This window comes from Notolepis coatsorum (assembly GCF_963971535.1).
Source record: "Notolepis coatsorum genome assembly, chromosome: 2".
In the NCBI taxonomy this organism is placed as follows: domain Eukaryota; kingdom Metazoa; phylum Chordata; class Actinopteri; order Aulopiformes; family Paralepididae; genus Notolepis; species Notolepis coatsorum.
In genome coordinates, this window is record NC_140166.1 from 107,468,071 (window position 1) to 107,487,557 (window position 19,487).

At 46.7% G+C, this 19,487-nt stretch overlaps 1 pseudogene across 1 annotated transcript; it reads right to left on the minus strand.

The window, feature by feature from the left end:
• Positions 1-708: 708 nt before the first annotated feature.
• Positions 709-19,224, minus strand: LOC311223482 (annotated as a pseudogene). Its single transcript has 7 exons — positions 19,198-19,224; positions 8,503-8,672; positions 6,533-6,710; positions 3,528-3,873; positions 3,263-3,325; positions 1,107-1,631; positions 709-1,027 (listed from the first exon to the last, which is right to left on the minus strand). The product of its transcript is annotated as an uncharacterized misc_RNA (transcript).
• Between the last annotated feature and the right edge of the window lie 263 nt (positions 19,225-19,487).

Consider the following 19,487-nt stretch of genomic DNA (forward strand, 5'->3'; position numbering starts at 1 on the left):
GCCTATCACCTGAGACAATTAACTCATTCAGCGCCAGTCACGATGATAGTCGGGTTAACTCGCAATCGCTTGAGCGCCAGACCCGAGTATAGTCTGGTTTTAATCGTTATTTCTTTTATTAGCGATATCCATTCATTTTCATCCATCCAGCCTGATGTTATCGTTGGGAATGGGTCTGAGCTTGCAAAAGGGCAAATACCGCCGCCTACGCCTTCCAGTTGGTATTGCACCCCATTGGGAATGGTCTACTTTCTCTTCTGGGACAATCCAAGCCGTGCAGGCGTGGTTTAAATACTCAGGCGAGGTAGGCAGATACACCGGTACATCTGCGAGTCTCCCCCCCCCCCCCCCCCCTCAATATGCAATGCTGTTGAACATGGCACAGACCTCCACGCCCAGTACTTCAAATGGCAATGAGATAATTGGATTATTTATTTTGCATTACATCAGATACAGGGTAAGAAAACTATATATAAATTTGATCGTTGATCTGATATGTCTTTCTTTCTACCGCAATCGCGGCTGTGTGTGTGTGTGTTGAAGAGGCCGCGGTGGAGCCCCGCGATCCAATGCTCTTTTCATTATTGCACGAGGAAGGATAATACTGATAATCTAGTGTTGATTTCAAGAAGATACGATAATCAGGCGAAAAATTACAATGTGTTTAGTGTATTCCACTAAAACGCTATTATCCGTCTTTCTCTGGAATTACTCAGAGGCACCTTAAGTTATACTCATATTCAAAAGGCTATAAAACAGAAATGTACCGATGGAAAAAACAAAAGGGTCAGATTGTAGAGTCGGTCCTTTGCTGATCTGATCTGAACCAAATAGGGGATACAGTAACAGCCAGACGGTCCCTGTGTAAACTGAGCCTATGTATCAGGCATGATGTGTCCCAGAGGTGCGTCTCTCGGCCTCAGGAGCCGGTAGTTCACCTCCAGGGAGGGAGGGCTTGGTGGCGCCGCCCTGCAGGTGGATGAGGGGTTTGGTCTGCAGCAGCAACACAGCCCTTCCCCGGCCCCGGCTCTCCTCCTGGTTCCTGCGGTTGTAGAGGACGACCCGGTGCTCCGGCTCTCCTCCTGGTTCCTGCGGTTGTAGAGTACGACCCGGTGCTCCGGCTCTCCTCCTGGTTCCTGCGGTTGTAGAGGACGACCCGGTGCTCCGGCTCAGGGCTGGCCTTGGCTGAGCCTGCGGGCCTGGGCAGCTTCAGGTTGACGGGGTCCACCGGCAGACCTTTCTGGCCCAGGCAGGAGTCCTCGGACAGGGAGAAGAAGAGCAGCTCCCCCGCACCACCACCACGCTGGGGTCCCTGCAGAGGGGGCCTGCAGGCCTGAGTAAGTGGGGCGCTGGTGGGAACTGTATAGTCCGTGCTGAGGTGCCGGGCCACGCTGCTGCTGCCGCCATCGCTGCAGTCGTGGTGTACGAGTTCAGTGTGTGACTGCTCAGGCGAGTCGTCAGGCTGCCACTCGAACCCGAGCCGCTGGTGGAGGCGTCACTCGCAGGGCTGCCTTCCCGCTCCATAACCAGCAGGGGGTTGTTGCACTGAGCAGGGTTTGGGTTGGTGGGGAGGTGGATGTCGATGGCTGCCGTGGTGATGACCCGAGCACCTGCGACGCAGGTCCCAGTGTCTGAAATGCAGTGATGGGAATAACGACGTTATAAGTAACGGCATTACTAACGGCGTTCGTTTTTTCAGTAACGAGTAATCTAACGGATTACTCTTCCAATCTTAATAACGCCGTTACCGTTACTGCCAAAAAATGCGGTGCGTTACTATGATTGAACAATCATTGAAGCTGTTTTTTTCATCAGACAGATCTCTGCGCCGAGAAGCAATACTTTTTTCCCTTGGTTAGTGGGCAGTGCGCGATTGGCTGAGGTTGAGTAAAATGTCATGGTAAGCCAATCAGAGGTAGAGGTGGGCGGGTGTTTCGAAAGCATCCAGGGTCTGACACACAGCCACAACACAAGCGACTCAGTCAATGACAGACCGCGGGTCCATGAGCGTTATTTGTTCGCTCTTGTTATAGTTGTGTTGCAGGGCACTATACAGTAGTGGAGGCTACAGCCTTATCAACAGTGCTGCACTTCCTGGTTTAATAGCACAGTCTTCAGGTGCTCAGATATATATATATATCTATGTCATGCATGTCTTAAATGTCATGATTAGATTAGTTTAGATGATTAGATTAGATTCTTATATCTGTATGTTGTGTATGTCATAAATGTCATGAATTGAAAATGGGGCGACCCTGATGTAAACAAGACTAAAGTCTTTCTCTGGTCTGCATCCCCTTAACAATTGTGTGTATTGAGCTGTACTGTACTGTACCCATTCTGCAATCTGTTAATTAAAATGTTCAATCAATCAGTATATATGTTATTTATTTTTGTTATAGTGCTTAACAAGCATAATTTAATGTTGCCCAGTTGTGGCCTGTTTAGGGGCAATACATATAAAAAGTTCCAAAACATCTATTGTGTTTGTATTTGTATGATCCACTATATAAAAATAGTAATTATAATATCTACATACATGGCATTTGATTGGAGGCTAGTCTCACTTTGTCCCACAGCAACATTAAAATAGTTTAGATTTGTGTATGTTGTTTATGTAAAAAAGTTACTTGAAAGTAACGCAATATAATATATATATATAATATAATTTGTAACTGAGTAAGTAATTTTGTTACTTTTTGGAAGAAGTAACTAGTAACTGTAACTAGTTACTTTTTAAAAGTAACTTGCCCAACACTGCTGAAATGACAGACGCAAATCACGGCTATGATATAGGGGTTGCTTTTTGAGGCTATGATGATTGGTTTTACCTACAATTACAACAAGGTTTTATTTAACATACATTTATTTCTTACATTGATTTTGTCTCGATCACCAATTATCACCTCCTTTGATGGCAATATGGGCCACCTGAGATCTATGCACGGACATCATGGTTGAGTAGTACGTGCATTTGACCATCACACCTACATGATGACATCTTTCCCTCCGTCTTCCATGCCTATCACCTTAACCACCACTTTAACCACTGTTCCCATGGAAACACCAGCAAGCTCTGCTGCCTTCATCACCGAAGAGCCCATCTTGTTAGCCAACCTGCAACTCGTCCCTCTCACACTCTCACACTCTCTCATCCTCTCTCATACTCTCTCATTCACTACATGTACAGTATTTACCATTATTTACCTACTTATCTATTTATACCAGAGTCTCTGTGTTTTTCTTCATGCAGTCTACTTACCACTGCTTGCTTTAGTGTAGTACTGGCAGATGTAGTTGTTCATGTCATTGCGTACGACTGGATCTGGGAGGGACACGAACAGGTATGATTTCTAGGAAAATTATGGGAAATAATTGTATTATTATTATTTATATATATATTTTTTTTTTGCTTTTTGTCTTTCCCATTCAATGTAGACATATTAGACTGTAATTCCAAATGTATTTCTTGGTGTGCCTCTAGCAGACATTCACTAGACTAGAGGACTCGGAGTGCAGGGGCGGACATTGTAAGCATCCCTGGGGCAGGTAGAGGCAGGGTAAACACAGCAGCAGGTCGAGGCAGGGTAAACACAGCAGCAGGTCGAGGCAGGGTAAACACAGCAGCAGGTCGAGGCAGGGTAAACACAGCAGCAGGTCGAGGCAGGGTAAACACAGCAGCAGGTCGAGGCAGGGTAAACACAGCAGCAGGTCGAGGCAGGGTAAACACAGCAGCAGGTCGAGGCAGGGTAAACACAGCAGCAGGTCGAGGCAGGGTAAACACAGCAGCAGGTCGAGGCAGGGTAAACACAGCAGCAGGTCGAGGCAGGGTAAACACAGCAGCAGGTCGAGGCAGGGTAAACACAGGAGTAACTAACAACATGAATTATGCCTCTGCTTCATTTGGGGTGCGAGTGTCAGAGCCCTTCCAGTTAGCCAGTCAGTATGCACAATACCAAAGCCATGGCAGTGGCACATGGAACGGAACCTTACTTTATATTATTACTTTAGATTAGATTAGATTAGATTGGGGCGCCCAAGTGGCGAACCATGTAACGCGCTGCGTCGCGAAGCGGCCAACCCGGGTTTGATTCCCGGACCCGCCGTCCTTTGCCGAATGTCTTCCCCCCCGTTCTGTCTCCTGTTCTTCCTCTCTCTCTCTATCTCTCTACCGGACTGCCCGGTAGTAAAAACAATAAAAATCTACCAAAAACATAATAAATTATAAAAAAAAAAAATTAGATTAGATTACACCTATGTTTACCCTGCTATGATGTGTCACAATGGCTGCTGTGAAAAGGGTATTGTGCATCGCATTTCATCAAGTACACTGACGTGACAGTGACAAACTATACAGTATGGACTTTTACAATGTACAAATAAAGCGATATTGTGGTGTCACATTGAGGGAGTCTCATACTCCAGAGAGGGTCACAGGGGAGGAGATATAGGAGAGTGACAGGTGTGTGTACAGCAGTGATTTTGTCAATGAATAAAGTAGGAAGTAACCTGAAGGACCTGTCACGCTCGTTATTGCATCGCCTCTTCCTTCGACTTCTACAATATATTGATTCATATTGAGGTCGATTACCTAGAAATGTGTCAGGAACATAATCCTAACACATCTACCAGGTGCTTTATGGCCTCAGAATATCACCAAGTCACACCGTGTAGTAGCTGTAGCCTTAGACTCTAGTGCACGAGGGAAGAAAAATGGGACAGGCCTTACATTCTAGTGTACGATGGAAGAGAAATGGGACAGGCCTTACATTCTAGTGCACAAGGGAAGAGACATGGGACAGGCTTTACATTCTAGTGCACAAGGGAAGAGAAATGGGACAGGCCTTACATTCTAGTGCACGAGGGAAGATAAATGGGACAGGATCTGGACAAAAGATGTAAGGGATAAGAGAGAGGGAGAGGTTGGGATGGAGTAAAAAACAGAAGGAGAAATCTCTTTGTTCCAGCAGCCCTCCTCTCTCTCTCCAGCTTCTGAGTGCATTCTGAATGGTTCTGATGATCCGCTCTTGCTTTCCTGCTCTCGCTTGATTGGCCCTGAGCTTGCCGTCCACTGCTCTGCGTGGGGAGTCCAAAGTACCCTGAGTGCTATAGCCCCACTCCCCGGGGACGCGCTGCACTGGGTAGACTCTTGACGGGTAATTTCTTTTTTCAGTCCTAAAATATTAATATTAATCCCAGTCAGAGCCATCCCCCTCTGGAGAGGGAGCATCGCACTCGCTAGAACAAGGGCGAGACAATCACTCCGCAATTAATAACACATGAGGCTAGGAGGAGAGAATGGGGTTGACCGGCCCCCCGACCCCACCCCACCCTCTCTCTCTCTGATAGTCTGGCTATGAGCCTGGGGTTGTTTTAGTTCATATCTAAAATCAATGTGTGTATAGGTTTTATATGATCAGTTCGAGACCACAAGCAAGAGAGTATGAAATAACTAGGCTTTTTTAAAAGGGACAGTTGGGGTCCTTTCTCAAATTTCCCAATTTCAGATTTCAGTTGTCTTCAGTCAGTTTGTACAGACAGGAGCTTGGCCCCATTGACTTTGCACTGGTTTGTGGCTAACCGTAGCTAGTATGAGGAACAGCATGGTTTGTGCTGAGAAAGGACTCTCCTGATCAACACCAGCATTGGTAAGAAGCATATAGGGCTAGGGTTCCAAAGATCTGAACTATGCCTTTAAACCGACTCCAAATGAAATACAGATTTAAAATGATAAATTATTTCACTTTCATTTTTGGGGACATTCACATGTGTGACATATTGCCCTTGTTTACTGCCAGACGGTTGCATGCCAATTAAAGACCTCTGAACAGGTCCTGCATTATTATTATTATTATTATTAGACATCTGGAGGATTTTCATGTGACTGCAGGTCTTTGCAGTAGGCCTAAATCAAGCTGACAGGAAGGGGGCGTGGAGACGGCAGCTTGTGAAACATGCCTTTCGACCGCGCTAAACTGTTGTATCACAACAGACCTCAGTATATCGCTTCTCTGTCCTCTTTGCTCTGTTTAAAAGGTAACTATGCGTCCCTACGTTGACCTGAGAGAACCGGGACAGACTCATTGATCCACACTCAACGTGACACTGTTTTAAAGATATCTACAATTCCCTATACTTGCAACTGCAAGTGACAAAACCTGAGGATGTCTTGAGACGTTTACCGTACTTACTCACACTCTTTTATTTTCCCCTCTAACATCCCTTCCCCCACCAAACAAAAACACCAGACAAAACAATGCTTCGGTTCCCATTCGTTTCTCCCCCTCCTGCCCTTTCTCAACAAGGAAAGAGACTTAGCAGCCAAGTGCCTTCACAAGAATGATGACACTTTGATGACACCCTTTCAGGCACGAGAGAGAGAGAGAGAGAGAGAGAGAGAGAGAGAGAGAGAAAGAAAGAGAGAAAAGCCCCCTTCCTCCACACAGGCCACAGGCTGCCCATCAGCAAGCGCCCTGCGGCCTAAGTGCTACTGTTCCCCTGCCGATCGTGTTTGGATAAAAAGCCCCCCCACACCCGCTTGCTGCTGAGAGCCAGATTTCTCACTAAACCCCCAGGGGGTTTGGCGTGTGGTGTGGTGTGGCGTGGCGTGGCGGCGGTGCCCTATTGTGGTCTGCAGGTGAAGGGAACAGATGTTCGCAGAGGCCCACTCTCTCCTCACGACAAGGCCCAATGCACAGGGCACTCTGTACCTGAAATAGCCCAAGTGGTCTGGGGCGAGCCTGGGGGCGGGGGTGTGTGGAGAGAGAGAGAGAGAGAGAGAGAGAGACATAAGAGATAGCCGGGGCAGAGATGGACGCTGCCCATGCGTGTTGACGTGGTGTGGGAGAACATGCTTGTTTTGTCCCCAAGATTCACCGCATCCTAAAAGCCTTTTTGCTCACGTATTGATTGTGCACCGCCTGCGGTCAGAGGCGTGTTGTGTGCTGAGGGTGGATGGGCTTAAGAGGTAGGCCTTAGGAGGTGCTTGGGGGGGGGGGGGCTTTGGCATCCAATTCACCTGATGTTGCATCTTTTCTGACTTTTTTTGTCCCCTGCAATTATGTACATACAGTACAGTTGTCGTCCCAATTTATATGAATTTATCATCTTTAGTGGTTTTTCTACCATCTAACTGCTTGTGGGTTTATGGGAATTGCAGAGCAACCTGTTGCACAAGTAATTAACTATTTTGTCATTGTGTGTATATTGACAGTAATGGCTGTACTATTAATGAAACTATCAAACAGTTATAGTTATAAACTGGCCCCGGTAAATGTCCAATCCAATTTACAGTTTCTTCCCCTTCGAATGTATATATATTTTTGTTATGATCTCTTTCTCAGTACTGTACTGTATATTTGTATGTCTTGTATGTCATAAATGTCTTGATGAAACAGTACTGTATATCTGTCATAAATGTCTTGATGAATTGAAAATGGGGGACCCTGATGTAAACAAGACGAAAGTATTTTTCTGATCTGCATCCCCTTAACAATTGTTTGTATTGAGCCGTACTGTATTGTACCCATTCTGCAATCTGTTAATAAAGTTTTCAATCAATCAATCAATCAAACCAATCCCAATTCCCTTCCCTTGGCCGGGCCCTACCCCTTGTTTTGGAGTGCCCTCGACTGGGTAGTGGCCCTTAATAAGAACGGAGCTACAAGGGGAAGGGGTTGAAATCTTTGACTAAGAAATGGGACACATCTCATTACGTCATCAGCAGTAAAATTATGTGTAATGTAAAGGGCTTACATATTTCTGCAGTGATACGTATATTTTGTATGCTTATTTGTTTACCATAGAATAATGATAGGCCTATGTATTCATTCTATGTACCAAACACAGTACTTTATTTACAGCGTATTGTGAGAATATTTGATATGCCGTGTTCCAAATCAGTAACCATTGTCCAACAATGTCAGATAGCACCATCAGGTAACTAGTCTGGGTTAGCTAAAGCAGTCGATAAAAGTGTGGGTCGTGAATCTTGGAGCAGCGCTAGCGGAGCCTTGACAGAGTGAGAGTCTTGAGTCATACAGAGTCTTGTATGAGTGAGTGTCCTCAATTTGGCACATGTAGTCCACAGTGGCACTCCTACAGTTCTATATAATAAAATAAGTGGTATTCCCCTTTAATCTATTTTGCTTCTTATATACTCGTTGAGTTTCCTACTGGAAATATGAAATTTGAACCCAATTGGAACCAGTAGGATTTTGCAACAGGCCTTCAAAATAATTGTTCAGTAATAGTAAAAGAAAATATGAAAAAAGAGGGGTGTCTTGATTTTTTTTTATCAAGGCAAGAATGGCTTGGAACCAACATGTCAAAAAGACTGGTATGGTCCTTTAACTTTAGATTTTGTCTTTGAGGCTCCAATCATATATTTAGTTGTAATAGGACAATTAATCATCACCATTCACCTTAGATAGTATTGGATAGCAAAATCACCACCTCATTATAATTTTTAACTGGCCAGTTGATTCATGTCAAATGACTCACTGGACCCCCTCGTCACCGGACTCCCCACCGGGGACCAGGCTCTCCAACACCTGGAAGCTGCTGTCGCCCTGCGTGCCCCACGCGTGGTGGATCTGCATGGCGGCCTCGTGCTCCGCAGCCAGGTCCAAGTCCTGCTGGGCCAGGTGAGCCCTCAACTGTCTGATCTCAAACTAGAGGGAGAGGAGAGGGAGAGGAGAGACAGAGAGGTGTAGGAGGTAGAGGGGGAGGGTGGTGTTGGGTGAGAGGAGAGACAGAGAGGTGTAGGGAGGTAGAGGGGAGGGTGGTGTTGGGTGAGAGGAGAGACAGAGAGGTGTAGGGAGGTAGAGGGAGAGGGTGGTGTTGGGTGAGAGGAGAGACAGAGAGGTGTAGGAGGTAGAGGGGGAGGGTGGTGTTGGGTGAGAGGAGAGACAGAGAGGTGTAGGGTGTAGAGGGGGGGGTGGTGTTGGGTGAGAGGGGAGAGGAGAGACGGAGAGGTGTAGGAGGTAGAGGGGAGGGTGGTGTTGGGTGAGAGGAGAGACAGAGAGGTGTAGGGAGGTAGAGGGAGAGGGTGGTGTTGGGTGAGAGGAGAGACAGAGAGGTGTAGGAGGTAGAGGGTAGGGTGGTGTTGGGTGAGAGGAGAGACAGAGATGTGTAGGAGGTAGAGGGGGAGGGTGGTGTTGGGTGAGAGGGGAGAGGAGAGACAGAGAGGTGTAGGAGGTAGAGAGGGAGGGTGGTGTTGGGTGAGAGGAGAGACAGAGAGGTGTAGGAGGTAGAGGGGAGGGTGGTGTTGGGTGAGAGGGGAGAGTAGAGATGGAGAGGTGTAGGAGGTAGAGGGGGAGGGTGGTGTTGGGTGAGAGGGGAGAGGAGAGACAGAGAGGTGTAGGAGGTAGAGGGGGAGGGTGGTGTTGGGTGAGAGGAGAGACAGAGAGGTGTAGGAGGTAGAGGGGAGGGTGGTGTTGGGTGAGAGGAGAGACAGAGAGGTGTAGGAGGTAGAGGGGAGGGTGGTGTTGGGTGAGAGGAGAGACAGAGAGGTGTAGGAGGTAGAGGGGGAGGGTGGTGTTGGGTGAGAGGAGAGACAGAGAGGTGTAGGAGGTAGAGGGGGGGGGGTGGTGTTGGGTGAGAGGGGAGAGGAGAGACGAAGAGGTGTAGGAGGTAGAGGGGGAGGGTGGTGTTGGGTGAGAGGAGAGACAGAGAGGTGTAGGAGGTAGAGGGGGGGGGGTGGTGTTGGGTGAGAGGGGAGAGTAGAGATGGAGAGGTGTAGGAGGTAGAGGGGGAGGGTGGTGTTGGGTGAGAGGGGAGAGTAGAGATGGAGAGGTGTAGGAGGTAGAGGGGGAGGGTGGTGTTGGGTGAGAGGAGAGACAGAGAGGTGTAGGAGGTAGAGGGGGAGGGTGGTGTTGGGTGAGAGGAGAGACAGAGAGGTGTAGGAGGTAGAGGGGAGGGTGGTGTTGGGTGAGAGGAGAGACAGAGAGGTGTAGGAGGTAGAGGGGAGGGTGGTGTTGGGTGAGAGGAGAGACAGAGAGGTGTAGGAGGTAGAGGGGAGGGTGGTGTTGGGTGAGAGGAGAGACAGAGAGGTGTAGGAGGTAGAGGGGAGGGTGGTGTTGGGTGAGAGGAGAGACAGAGAGGTGTAGGAGGTAGAGGGGGAGGGTGGTGTTGGGTGAGAGGAGAGACAGAGAGGTGTAGGAGGTAGAGGGGGGGGGTGGTGTTGGGTGAGAGGGGAGAGGAGAGACGAAGAGGTGTAGGAGGTAGAGGGGGAGGGTGGTGTTGGGTGAGAGGAGAGACAGAGAGGTGTAGGGAGGTAGAGGGGGAGGGTGGTGTTGGGTGAGAGGAGAGACAGAGAGGTGTAGGAGGTAGAGGGGGGGGGTGGTGTTGGGTGAGAGGGGAGAGTAGAGATGGAGAGGTGTAGGAGGTAGAGGGGGAGGGTGGTGTTGGGTGAGAGGAGAGACAGAGAGGTGTAGGAGGTAGAGGGGGGGGGTGGTGTTGGGTGAGAGGGGAGAGTAGAGATGGAGAGGTGTAGGAGGTAGAGGGGGAGGGTGGTGTTGGGTGAGAGGGGAGAGTAGAGATGGAGAGGTGTAGGAGGTAGAGGGGGAGGGTGGTGTTGGGTGAGAGGAGAGACAGAGAGGTGTAGGAGGTAGAGGGGGAGGGTGGTGTTGGGTGAGAGGAGAGACAGAGAGGTGTAGGAGGTAGAGGGGAGGGTGGTGTTGGGTGAGAGGAGAGACAGAGAGGTGTAGGAGGTAGAGGGGGAGGGTGGTGTTGGGTGAGAGGAGAGACAGAGAGGTGTAGGGGGTAGAGGGGGAGGGTGGTGTTGGGTGAGAGGAGAGACAGAGAGGTGTAGGAGGTAGAGGGGAGGGTGGTGTTGGGTGAGAGGAGAGACAGAGAGGTGTAGGAGGTAGAGGGGGAGGGTGGTGTTGGGTGAGAGGAGAGACAGAGAGGTGTAGGGGGTCGAGGGGGAGGGTGGTGTTGGGTGAGAGGAGAGACAGAGAGGTGTAGGGGGTAGAGGGGGGGGTGGTGTTGGGTGAGAGGGGAGAGGAGAGACGAAGAGGTGTAGGAGGTAGAGGGGGAGGGTGGTGTTGGGTGAGAGGGGAGAGTAGAGATGGAGAGGTGTAGGAGGTAGAGGGGAGGGTGGTGTTGGGTGAGAGGAGAGACAGAGAGGTGTAGGAGGTAGAGGGGGAGGGTGGTGTTGGGTGAGAGGAGAGACAGAGAGGTGTAGGAGGTAGAGGGGGAGGGTGGTGTTGGGTGAGAGGAGAGACAGAGAGGTGTAGGGCAGGGCTATTCAACTAAATTGTTCAGGGGGCCACATTGTCAGAAACCCAAGGGGCCAGGGGCCGGACTGCCACGGCGCCTCCCCGTGCTATGAATATATGTACACTTGACACAACACGCAACCACATTTTCACAACTTTTATTTAACTACATTGCAAAAGTAGTATACTTTTCAAAAAAAGTGCTTCATTTATGTGCCACATCTGCAACATCTCCTGCAAAAAGTGCTTCATTTATGACTGTGCAACAACTGCAACATCTCCTCTTCAACATTTCAATATAAAAATAAAATAAAAAACAAACAAGTGCATGATGTGCATCTGAACATTCTAACATCAACACTTGAACAAAAAAACACATTTATAGTGCAGCTGAGCTTATGAAAAAGTGCTTCATGTCTGTGCAACAACAGCAAATCACAGCATCTTATTAGCACTTATTGTCGACTCTTAACTCTCAAACATCAGGGGGGTGGGGGGCAGACAGGCCTAGCCTACATACACACATCTAATGAGAGCGATTGCACTTCTTTGACTGGGCAATGGCAGAGAAAGAGGGTTCATAGGAAGTGAGGGCTACCCGCAAACAGTGATGCAAATGCTCATTTGTCAAGGAGGCATGGTTGCTTGTTTTAATGGCATTCATGTGAGAGAAACTGGATTCACAGGTGTATGTTGAGCCAAACATTGTTAGCACAGATATTGCCAGCGTTTTTATTTTGGGGAATGTAGATGGAGAGAAAGAGGGGGGTGGGGCGTGGGGGGGGAGAAGAGGAAAGGAGGGCAGGGAGGAGGAAGGGACAAGGAGATGGAGAGAGAAAGTGAGGGTGGGGGAGTAAGAGAGGGTGTAGAGGATGATGGAGAGATAGGAAAAATAGGGATAGAGGAGGAAGGAGAGAAAGGGGAGGGATGAACGCGATGTACAATGATGAACATTTACATATTATATTTATAACCATAGGCCCACGTTACTTACAACACACACCGCAGTCACAGACACTTAGCCTGTGTGTGGTGTTGGGGTCTGTCTGTGGGATCCATTTTCAATGTTTATTAAGAGAAATTATACAATGAATTATTATTTTTTGACCTGAGTTTTATTGGCCTCAACTCATTTTATGTGAAGAACAAGTAAAATATTGTTTTCTCAATGAGTGCACACTGTGCCCCCCCCCCTAGTAAATACAGTAAATATGGTAAAAATTCAATAAATAGGTTCACTGTGTACCTTCACTGTCTGCCTCCACCTTGTTTAATTTTCAAGATAAACATGATTTATTCCATTCATGTCTTGATTATAGTGGATTCTTTTTGGATGGATCAAATTCTATAAAAAAAAACTTGTATCGATAAATGTGATCTAGCAGAGGTAAATGGCAAATATTAACCATACGCTGTCTATTGCTTGTAATTGAGATAAAGTTAACATCTTTATTGTTTTTAAATCCCAATAATATTGTGGGTCCACCAAACTAGTGAGTACAAGTTCCCGTCTGTACAAGCTGACTGAATACAACTGAAAACTACTTTGTGTGCTCTGTTTTGTAGATTTCAGTCAGCTTCAGTCAGCTTGTACAGACAGGAGCTCGGCCCCATTGACCTTTAATTTGTTTGTGGCTAACAAGCCACAACTCTCAGAACTATCAATTTAAAGCATTTACATAAGCACACAAAATATTTTCATTTGGAGCACATCAATAAACATATTAAATGTAAAATTAGAAATGTATTTCCTGGCATCTCTCTCTGAGACACACATACATGTCACGCAGGCATTTCACCAGAGGGCTCAGAGCTTACGGCACCCCTGGAGTATAGGTAAGGGTTCAGTGCCTTGCTCAAGGACACTTCAATATGGATAATATTGACTGTTGCAGGGATCGAACCTGTAACTTTATTTATTTAAAATGTTCAAAATAATTACCTTTATTTAACCAGGCAAATCAATTAAGAACAAATTATTAAAAAAATTATTAACTTTAATTAACCCAACTAATTTAAAAAAGTTAAAGGACATAGGGACACGTCCAAATATACCAGTAAAGCAATAGTTATTAGGAACGATAGGACCAGCCTACTGAAATACTTAGCTTTTAAACTGAAACAGAGGGTAAGCTTGTCTAAATCTGTTATTTAATCGGTGTGTGGCGTGCCCCTGTGGCAGCCCATGGCTTATCGCTAACAGCCAGGAGAGGTTCGCTAACAGCCAGGAGAGGTTCGCTAACAGCCAGGTGAGGTTCGCTAACAGCCAGGAGAGGTTCGCTAACAGCCAGGAGAGGTTCGCTAACAGCCAGGTGAGGTTCGCTAACAGCCAGGAGAGGTTCGCTAATAGCCATGTGAGGTTCGCTAACAGCCAGGTGAGGTTCGCTAACAGCCAGGAGAGGTTCGCTAACAGTCAGGAAAGGTTTGCTAACAGCCAGGAGAGGTTCGCTAACAGCCAGGAGAGGTTCGCTAACAGCCAGGTGAGGTTCGCTAACAGCCAGGAGAGGTTCGCTAACAGCCAGGAGAGGTTCGCTAACAGCCAGGTGAGGTTCGCTAACAGCCAGGAGAGGTTCGCTAATAGCCATGTGAGGTTCGCTAACAGCCAGGTGAGGTTCGCTAACAGCCAGGAGAGGTTCGCTAACAGTCAGGAAAGGTTTGCTAACAGCCAGGAGAGGTTCGCTAACAGCCAGGAGAGGTTCGCTAACAGCCAGGTGAGGTTCGCTAACAGCCAGGTGAGGTTCGCTAACAGCCAGGAGAGGTTCGCTAACAGCCAGGAGAGGTTCGCTAACAGCCAGGAGAGGTTCGCTAACAGCCAGGAGAGGTTCGCTAACAGCCAGGAGAGGTTCGTTAACAGCCAGGAGAGGTTCGCTAACAGCCAGGAGAGGTTCGCTAACAGCCAGTAGAGGTTCGCTAACAGCCAGAAGTCACTCCCTGCTGTTTTGAATAGGATATCATTCCCTTCTCTGAGTTCTTCTTTGTCCAGGACCTCATTTAGACACACTTGTGGGTCACGACCTAACCGTTGGCAACCGTTGTCTGAATGCCTTCAGAAATCAGGTCATTTCAGAGGCCGATTGTCTCCATCGACTGGGATCAATGTTCTCCTTGGCTTTTTTTCCTCAAGTCTGACAGCTGATATTGATGAACACCATGGCAAATTACATATGCACCGTTTTCCACGTCCAGTATTACTTCAAGTATCGAAATCCTGTCCCGAGTATTTTGTGTGACAACATGCTTGCATCGATGTACAGATATTTCCTCTTCTGCCTATTGATTTAGGAGGCCTTGAAATAAATGCAAGCCTACGGTCTGTTGACAAGACTAGTGACGGTCTAGTCTTACATATCATATTGATGGTTGAGAAAAAGAGCCAGGAGAGGTTCGCTAACAGCCAGGAGAGGTTCGCTAACAGCCAGGTGAGGTTCGCTAACAGCCAGGAGAGGTTCGCTAACAGCCATGTGAGGTTCGCTAACAGCCAGGTGAGGTTCGCTAACAGCCAGGAGAGGTTCGCTAACAGCCAGGAAAGGTTTGCTAACAGCCAGGAGAGGTTCGCTAACAGCCAGGAGAGGTTCGCTAACAGCCAGGTGAGGTTCGCTAACAGCCAGGTGAGGTTCGCTAACAGCCAGGAGAGGTTCGCTAACAGCCAGGAGAGGTTCGCTAACAGCCAGGAGAGGTTCGCTAACAGCCAGAAGTCACTCCCTGCTGTTTTGAATAGGATATCATTCCCTTCTCTGAGTTCTTCTTTGTCCAGGACCTCATTTAGACACACTTGTGGGTCACGACCTAACCGTTGGCAACCGTTGTCTGAATGCCTTCAGAAATCAGGTCATTTCAGAGGCCGATTGTCTCCATCGACTGGTTTCAATGTTCTCCTTGGCTTTTTTTCCTCAAGTCTGACAGCTGATATTGATGAACACCAAGGCAAATTACATATGCACCGTTTTCCACGTCCAGTATTACTTCAAGTATCGAAATCCTGTCCCGAGTATTTTGTGTGACAACATGCTTGCATCGATGTACAGATATTTCCTCTTCTGCCTATTGATTTAGGAGGCCTTGAAATAAATGCAAGCCTACGGTCTGTTGACAAGACTAGTGACGGTCTAGTCTTACATATCATATTGATGGTTGAGAAAAAGAGCCAGGAGAGGTTCGCTAACAGCCAGGAGAGGTTCGCTAACAGCCAGGTGAGGTTCGCTAACAGCCAGGAGAGGTTCGCTAACAGCCATGTGAGGTTCGCTAACAGCCAGGTGAGGTTCGCTAACAGCCAGGAGAGGTTCGCTAACAGCCAGGAAAGGTTTGCTAACAGCCAGGAGAGGTTCGCTAACAGCCAGGAGAGGTTCGCTAACAGCCAGGTGAGGTTCGCTAACAGCCAGGTGAGGTTCGCTAACAGCCAGGAGAGGTTCGCTAACAGCCAGGAGAGGTTCGCTAACAGCCAGGAGAGGTTCGCTAACAGCCAGGAGAGGTTCGCTAACAGCCAGTAGAGGATCGCTAACAGCCAGAAGTCACTCCCTGCTGTTTTGAATAGGATATCATTCCCTTCTCTGAGTTCTTCTTTGTCCAGGACCTCATTTAGACACACTTGTGGGTCATGACCTAACCGTTGGCAACCGTTGTCTGAATGCCTTCAGAAATCAGGTCATTTCAGAGGCCGGTTGTCTCCATCGACTGGGATCAATGTTCTCCTTGGCTTTTTTTCCTCAAGTCTGACAGCTGATATTGATGAACACCAAGGCAAATTACATATGCACCGTTTTCCACGTCCAGTATTACTTCAAGTATCGAAATCCTGTCCAGAGTATTTTGTGTGACAACATGCTTGCATCGATGTACAGATATTTCCTCTTCTGCCTATTGATTTAGGAGGCCTTGAAATAAATGCAAGCCTACGGTCTGTTGACAAGACTAGTGACGGTCTAGTCTTACATATCATATTGATGATTGAGAAAAAGAGCCAGGAGAGGTTCGCTAACAGCCAGGAGAGGTTCGCTAACAGCCAGGTGAGGTTCGCTAACAGCCAGGAGAGGTTCGCTAACAGCCATGTGAGGTTCGCTAACAGCCAGGTGAGGTTCGCTAACAGCCAGGAGAGGTTCGCTAACAGCCAGGAAAGGTTTGCTAACAGCCAGGAGAGGTTCCCTAACAGCCAGGAGAGGTTCGCTAACAGCCAGGTGAGGTTCGCTAACAGCCAGGTGAGGTTCGCTAACAGCCAGGAGAGGTTCGCTAACAGCCAGGAGAGGTTCGCTAACAGCCAGGAGAGGTTCGCTAACAGCCAGGAGAGGTTCGCTAACAGCCAGGAGAGGTTCGCTAACAGCCAGTAGAGGATCGCTAACAGCCAGAAGTCACTCCCTGCTGTTTTGAATAGGATATCATTCCCTTCTCTGAGTTCTTCTTTGTCCAGGACCTCATTTAGACACACTTGTGGGTCACGACCTAACCGTTGGCAACCGTTGTCTGAATGCCTTCAGAAATCAGGTCATTTCAGAGGCCGGTTGTCTCCATCGACTGGGATCAATGTTCTCCTTGGCTTTTTTTCCTCAAGTCTGACAGCTGATATTGATGAACACCAAGGCAAATTACATATGCACCGTTTTCTACATCCAGTATTACTTTAAGTATCGAAATCCTGTCCCGAGTATTTTGTGTGACAACATGCTTGCATCGATGTACAGATATTTCCTTTTCTGCCTATTGATTTAGGAGGCCTTGAAATAAATGCAAGCCTACGGTCTGTTGACAAGACTAGTGACGGTCTAGTCTTACATATCATATTGATGATTGAGAAAAAGAAGGAAGTGGTATTTTAGCAACCAGAGACTCAATCAGAGGGTGTTTTGAAATATTTTAAACAGATTGATTTTGTGGTGTCAGACCTTGACTTTTTAGTAGGCTATCACCAAGTATATTCTTCATTTTGACATTTGGCATAGCCAGTCTTTGACATTGAACTTGTATGTGAGGTGCTACTGCCATCCTCTGGCTATTTCTGAAACTACAATCTCTAATAGCAGTTGTCAGTATCACAAGTATTCACAGTTTTCATTAAAGGATTATAGCCTTTCAAATGACGTGTAATTATAAGTGTTCAAAATAAAATCCTTAATTGTGAGATAATTATAATTATTAGCAATTATAAACGTTATAGCCTACTTATAATCTCTAGGTATACTGGTGTAGCAGGGTGGATTATCCCTGCTTTATGGGAGTGGATGTACACTGCCACCTGGTAGTGGGAATGCAGCAGATCTGGGTCCGGCTGAGTCCCCGACTGTAGGCCAGGAGTATTGGAGTGGAGGTTTAGCAGAGGGAGTGGATGGGGCCTAGGATTCACTAACCTAGGGGTGGTGCGCTGGTCCTTCTTGCCCTCCAGGGCGACTCGCAGTAGTTCCCCACACACCCACACTTCCCTCAATACTTCCTGCGCCCTCCCACACCCGATGACAGTAATGATGGATGATATACTTTCTCCCCAAAGCAGTACCCTTCCTGATTGGCAAGTAGAGACCTGTCCCAATGATGCATAGGCAGGGGGTGGGGAAAGGGTTAAACAATAATGAGCATTATCCAGAAAGGAAAGGGTTAGACAGAACAGTGGCATCGTGTGGGTAAAATAACAGGGGATGCCAAAGAAAATTATAATTTTTTTTTTATTAAATACATTTAAAAAGAAAAATAAATGATATGGTAAAAGCATACACGCGTCCAGTCCTTCTAGTGATGCTAGAATATAAACCTAATTTGGGTGTAAGAGCTGTAGAGCTCACACAAATATTTTGTGGCCTCATAAAGTCAGAACCCCATTCATTGTCTATGGAGCAGCAGCCTATTTTATATCCCAGTGACATCACCGATTGGAGGGTTCTCTCTCTCAGATTTCTAGACTGTATGAAAACAGACATTTCCTTGTAAACGTTCAAAAAAATTATAATTTTGAAAAGTCAGTAAAATGTTATTTAAAATATATATTTTTTATTTGACTGCTTATTGCTTTAAATAAAATATAATTATTGGTGAACCAGGTGTCTGCATATTTGTTGTCCAAAATACTCTGTTCTGTGCACACACAAAAACATTACATCTTGTATTCTAGGTAGGGGAGAACGGGGATGGTTGTCACACTTTTTACTCTAGTGTGAATTGCTCATCATCAAAACATCTTTCAATAGTCATTTCATTCCTACATTAAATTGAAGCTTAAGATGTTGGCTTGAAATGTGTATCCCTCTCATTTTCCAACATATTGTAACAAAGAGAAAATTACCTATCAAAGACACTCTGACACATTGTGACAACCAACCCCATCACAGGGATGGTTGTCACACACTATGGGGTTGGTTGTCACTATGTGTTTTAATGGGAAACATCTTAAAAAGAAGGCAAGAAGGAAGAACTACATTTTTAAGTTGAATTGCATTGACAAGTTGACAAATACATAACTTAATGCATCTTAACATGAACATAAACAGGAAAGACATCTTTAGGCCATCCTATATAACAAAATAAGAACAAAATAAATAGGCCTAACAATAATAGCCAACACAACTAGGCTACACTCATTCACTAACTGAGTTACAGTGATGGCAAATGTAGGGTCTGGGAACTCCAACTAAGCAGAGCTTGTGTGTCAACTGGTTGCACAACCAACACTTCTCCTATACCTCCCCTGAATGGCTGTTGGAGAACGTTTCCATACAAACCAAACAAAAACAATCATCTTCATCGGATGAAGACTCCTTCTGTCTCTTTCTTTTCTGTTTCTTCTTCTTGCTGGCTGCCTTTTCCAGCTGGGATGGAGTACACTGGGATGTACTAGGCTTGGCAGGTGGTCTAGGCTGGGAATGTACTAGGCTTGGCAGATGGTCTACGCTGGGATGTACTAGGCTTGGCAGATGGTCTAGGCTGGGATGTACTAGGCTTGGTAAGTGGGCTGGGGTGCATTGGGCTCTGCTCGGTCTGTCCTCAGCTCATCCATCACCTCCAAGTTGGTGAATAAACGGTCCATGTTGTGCTCATTAACCCTGTTTAGCCTACTTAAAGGTAGAATCTGTAATGGCGTCAAACAGTGACCCTCTTAGATAAAATAATCAGATAATTTGAGGCTGTAAAAAGAGATGACATATCTGTGCTGAGATTGGAGATAAATTAATTGCTTGTGCATTTTGTGATTATTTTACATTTTGGCCAATACATGCACTGTAAACTAGACCTGGACCTATCTACTGGATTCAAATGGAAAATATAGATACACACACTTTAGTAGACCGG